Here is a 6,165-nt window from a genome sequence, read left to right as displayed (position 1 = left end):
GTGATTAAATTTTGAGTTATTTTATATTATTTAGAAAATTAGCAAAAATATTTTAATTGTTTGTAAGTGCTTAGGAAGCAATTTAGAACATTTCCATGAATTTTATTATTTTGGTGATTTTGTAGGGATTTCTAATTATTTAAATATTTAAAATAGGCCAAAAACCAAGTTTTTATTATAAATATCATTTTATTTTTAAAAAATACCCCTGATCACAGAGAACTCAAAAAACCAAGTTCTATAAATTTTTAAGTTATATTTTAATTATTAAAAAATATTTTAGTGTCAAAAATGTTAATTAACTTGAAAAATTAATTTAAGTTATCAAATGAGCTTAAAATGCTTTGAAATTTTTATGGTGACAGTGGAGATCAAAAATCAAGTCATGTTATTGTTTGTGTTTTTTAAAATTAATTATCTTAGTGATTTAGGGTTTATGAAGATTAGGTTTATTTTGAATGACTTGGCTCACAAGAAATTTTCCCAAAGGTTCTCTGGTCATCATAAACCTTCCAAAATTTTCTTAAATTTTTTCTAAGCAACATGCTAATTTCTATGATTATTTTAAACTAATAATGCACATAAAATTGAAAAATATGATTCTTTGTCTAGGGATCTCCTATGACTTTGGAAAATCAGGGAATGTTCCCTAAGATAGAGTCAACAACATGCTAAAATTTCAAGTCATAGTGTGATTTCTACATGCATGGAAAACCAAAACATTCAAATCAGTGTTTAATTAAATAAAACTATAATATGCATCAAATGGATTCCAAATCATTTCTACATTGTTCTCCTCTATTCACTGAGCAAGTGGGTATTTTTATTTTATTTTTGTGATTTTTCTACACCAAGATATGAATTTTTGAAGTTAGGGATCATTTTCTGAATTAATTAAATTCTTATTTATCTATTTAAACGCGTGGCGCCACCTCAACCTACGGCGGCTCCAAAGGTCCAAACGGCGGGCTCCCATTCAACGCTGTCGTTCACCACAGCGCTGACTCGGCCCGCTTTTTATGTTCTGAAGCGCTGTCCGACTTTATCTCGACCGTCCATCTGATACACACTCAATCGAACGACTCCCCGTCATCGTCCCCGATAGCCTAGCCCGAGAACCGTCCATCTTCTAGCCTTAAGATCTCTCGCATTTCTTATCCAAATTAAATGATTTTTTTGTAAAATGCTCTTCTAGACTAGAGGAACATATCTATACAATTATGATGCCATGAAATCAACTTAAAATAAATGGAAAGTTCAAATACGCTCGGGAATAAGTGAAGTTTTATACCTTGGCTCTGAGAATTGAAGCTTCAATCAGAGGTCCTTCGCACGTAGCCCTTCGCCCGTTTTTTGGGATCCAAGGAGGCTAGAGATTGAGCCTCTAGCCTTGGTGTATAGCCTAAATATGATTTTGATCAAGACCAATTTTAGGTGTTGGTCTAGAGCTATTGTAAAGGCTATTTTAGAGGGTAATTTGATGGGGCTTTGTCTTCTCTTGCTGTTGTGAAGGTGTGGGCACAAGCAATTGAAGTTTGGTGGAGTTTTCATGGATGCCCAGTTTCTACCCTAATTTTCAAGCTCAAAATTAGGGTTACACAAGGGGAATCAAGGCAATGGAGTGATTAAAATGGGTTGTGGAGGTCTCAAAGAAACTCTGTAAGTGATTTGGGAAGCTCTCCCTAAAAACTTCAGCACTCCCTAAATGGTCGTGGATGTTAGCTTTTATAAAAATGGCTGATGGGTGGCTGTCATGGCCATTATTTAGGTGTAATGTGATGCTTAGGTGGAGGGCAGAGAGGCTCCAACATCTCATTTGGGTGAGGTGGCTTATAGGTTTTATTTGAATGAGACTCAAGGGGAGGTGGCCCTTAATTTTGGATTTTCCGGCAACTAGGCCAGCCAGCCATGGCAGGGGGAGGTGGCTAGGAACTCAGGGCATCCAAGGGAATCTGTCAAAGTAATTTAATGCAATGAGGTTTAGTTTTGGTAAGGGTATCTTAAGCATGTGCATTTTTGGAAATAAGATCCCTTAATTTTGGGGAACTTTGGTCCATGGCTTAGTTTAGGTGGTTAGATGGGTTTTGGCTCAATCTTAGGGTCTAACCAATGGATGAGGTGGAGTTAATTTGATTGCTTTAAGGTGGTTTAGTCATGTTTAATGTATGGGTTCAAGTGATCAAAGTTTTTGTTTGGGCTAGGTTAGCCATGTAAATTGACCCAATTGCTTGATAAATATTGTGTGTATGATTGTTATGAAGATTTTTAGTGAAGGGTTGAAGCGATTTTGCGTTCAATCGTTAGGAAAATTTAGGATTTTTTTGAAATTTGGTCAATAATTGTTGAAATTTGGTCTATTTGGGCATGTTGGGCTAGACATTGGTCTAGGTTGGGCTATCCTTGGGCTATGTCCAAATTGAATCGTTCAAATGATCAAGGGAGATGTTGTGAAGATTTTTCATGAAGGGATGGAGTGGAAATTTTGGGGCTAAGGCCATCAATTTGGTGAGATTTTGAGACATGGCAAATTTGGGGCAAATTTTGGGCTTTTGGACTTAGGTTGAAATCAAATGAAATTGATATCTCACTAAGGCCAATTGAAGGTTGATTTTGATGTATGGGGATGTTATGAAGGTTTTTTAACAGAAATTGTGGCCAATTGAGTGGGCTATGGGTTCAATTTGGTGGAACCAAGTCAAAGGGCCAAAATTGGGTTTTTGGTTTAGCTCAAAATTGGGTTCAAATCATGGAACAATTAGGCTAGGATTTGGTCTAGATTGGTCATAGCAATAGTGAATTTGATTTTATAATTGAAATTGGGGGGTAAATTATGACCTATTGGATAAACAATTGAGGTAATTTAGGGAAAATATGGCCCTTTAAAGGGCAATTTGGGGGTTTTCATGAAAAATGGTCAAATTGGCCAAATTGGGTCATGAAATAGTTGAGAAAAATGAAATTAGGAATAATTGGGAGGTTTTGGGAAATTTTGGAATTTTTAAAATTTTTCGAATTTTGGGGCAAGGAGGGGTATTTTGGTAATTTAGCCAATTTTGAAGATTTTGGGTAGTTTTGGTTGTTTTTAAGGAGTTTAAAATGATTGAGTCAATTTGGGTATTTTGGGTAGATTTGGATATGTTGGCCAAATTTGGGGCCCCAAGGGTATCTAGGTAATTCGAGGGAATTTAGGGGCAAAAGGCTAGGTTGGGTGTCTTGGTAGAGTTGGAGTACCAATCACCATTAATAAGCCATGGACCAATAGAAACCCTATTTGGGTCCTCTATGTAGTGATCTTAGCCAAACCCTAGCCTAGGGCTAATGAGTTTAGGGGACCACTTACTTGAGTCTCCCAAAAGTATCGAGGGACTAGAGCCTAGAAATTCTGGGTTTAGCGTAGTGAGTGATTGTGAGTGTAAATGATTGCAAGTGAGTGCCTTAGCCCTAGACCAACACCTAGGGTCAACCCTAAGGTCCAACAGTCATAAGGGTAACTCATCTTAAGTTCCCCCACAGTGACTCCACCTATTAAGTTTTGGAGGTTAGAACCAATATGTGGAACTTCAAGTTGAATAAAAAAGAGTGTAGAATTTCTAATGGTTAGGGTTCCATGCCTAGTTTTCTAAGAATAGTTAATAGGAAAGTCCTATGGCTAGACCTTAGGCAACTAAAGATGAAAAACTAAACCTCAACCAAAAGTGAGGTCAACAACGCATTGGAGAGTTCCATTTATAGTATTTGCTCATCTAGTAACTCGTCGTTGAGAGGGGACCTGACACACGAACTTAATGCTTATGCACAGTATAGTAATAGTTCTGATGGTACTTTTCACTTATATTTCCTTATTTTGCAACAAAACCAAAAACTTAATCCTGAAGAAAAATGAGAAATTAACTTTTTAATTGATATATATTTATATTGGGATATTACGCAAGTATACGTACGTTATCAATTAATATAAGACTTTTTGATTAATACCTGAATATCGAACCCACAAGAAAGATTATGCACTATGCACTTTTTAGAAAGATTTTCAATTTTTAAAAAGATAATTACTTGAACTAAAAACAATTTATACAGGAATTTAAAATTTAAATATTTTTTGTATTTCTGATATTTTAACAAAACAGTAAAAACATAGCTAAAGTTTTAGTAGAATAAAAGTACTTAATATGAAAATATCTTTTATCTTATCATGAATCAGTAATAAGTATAGGAATTTTGTTGTAGTAGTATGCAAATTGTGTTGTGCCAAGTAGGAGCATATTTTTTACCCTTACTAGAGATGTTATAAAGAACATTAGCTAATTTAAAGTTTGAATAGTTCTGAAGACCTGCTAGGCAGGGAAGATACTAGCTCTCACTCTAGAGTTCCCTCGATTCCCTCCACCTGGGGACTAACATTCTTGTATCAAAACCTAAAGCAATAAAACAAGTTCGAGGCTTTAACCTGTCACTTTAAAGTCCTCTAACTCTACACTCATCAATGAATATACCCTATTTATTTTCCTATTTATTTGCACTCAATCATATGAACTACATTCTCATTCATACAACCTCATGTGATTTCTTCCAATTATTGACTGAGACAATACCATCCCCGTTATTATATGTTCTCACAAAAATTTTTAACATCTGGATTGACCAAATCAAGAGGTGAATGAAGTGCATGGATTTAAATCATCATAACTTCTTTCATCATTAAAGATCAATACTCTCCACAACTTCCATCCAAAACTTAAGTACTTATCACTTTAAGAAGAAAGATAAAGAATACTACTTAGAATCCATGGAAAAAACAAAACCACACTTTACTTTAAAATAAGAAATCATTGTCAAACTAACAACAAGTCTCTATTAGCTCAATTAAAACCAAAAGTAGTCTAAAACAAAAAGATAAAAACTCAAGTCCTCCACCAAACTCTTGAAGTTCCTTTGATTCTCTTCTCTTTTACAATCACTCAAAATAAAATAACAAAAAGGATAAGTAAATAAAAAGTTTTTCCTGAAGATCTCTCTAAACTAACTCCCCAGAGAAGAACTTTCAAGACTTGCAAATATTTTCAGGACTCTTTTCTAAGTCCTCTCTTCTTTCTTTTATAGTTTTCCAAGAGGTGCCTTGGGATCTCTTCAACATCTGTCTTGATTCGATGTATTTGCCCAAGATCAAAACCCTCTTCAAAATTTGTGAACCCTGATTTTACTCATCTAGTAACTGCCACTGGCGCTTAGGTGCGGGGTCTCCACGCTTAGGCATGACTTTCTCTATTTAATCGGCGCGTAAGCGCCGGATTTGACGCTTAGGCGCCAAAACTCTTTTGCACAATTTTTTCACTTTTTTGCTCAAAATGTGATCCTTTTTCAATCCTTTAAGCATTTTTTTCATTTTCACTTGTACCTGCAAAAAAAACACAAAAATACATTCCATTAAAGCGCAATATCTAAAAAATAAATATAAAAATGTGTCTAAAAATATTGTATATTTTAGGCGTATCAAAATCTCTAAAACATAAAATGTTATTTGTCTTCAAGTGACACTTAAATCTTTAAAAACCAAATATGTATGATATGTATATGAGTTTTTTTAGGAGTTACTAAAATTTAAATTTACAAATATAGTAGTCCAAATTAGAAAAAATAATTAGTTAATGAGACCAACTTAAAATTTGAAACTTTTTAATGTTAAGAACTATGAAAATATGAGCTCTTATCTAATTCAGAAATATTGTAAGTTCTCTAAATATAATCTTAAGTTTTTCCCAAGCCATACTTTTAAAAGATCAAATGTAGAATCAATTTTTGATTAGGCACTAATTCTCAAGCTTCTCCTCCCTCACTTTTTCTTCTTCTTCTTTTTTCTTTTCTTTTTCAGGCAAGGATTACTGTATCTGGATAGGCCTTTAATGATTTTGAATTCTACTTCTCCTTTCCTAAAGTAAAGTCTTGATATAAAACTTTTCCTTATAAATATAATAATGGTTTGAAAATCATTTTAATAAAAGTAATTTAAGTATTAAAAATAAAAGTGTAAATTATCTAAATTTTTCAAAAATACAATTTTTCTTACTAAAGAATAACACTTATATTAATCATTTTCTATACTAAAAATTTTTAACTTAAAGTTTTTCTTGTTTACTTAAAATTTTAACTAAATTTTCTTACTCATTT

The sequence above is a fragment of the Phalaenopsis equestris genome, unplaced genomic scaffold, assembly GCF_001263595.1.
Source record: "Phalaenopsis equestris unplaced genomic scaffold, ASM126359v1 Scaffold233232, whole genome shotgun sequence".
Lineage (NCBI taxonomy): Eukaryota > Viridiplantae > Streptophyta > Magnoliopsida > Asparagales > Orchidaceae > Phalaenopsis > Phalaenopsis equestris.
Note: the sequence above shows the minus strand (reverse complement) of the source record.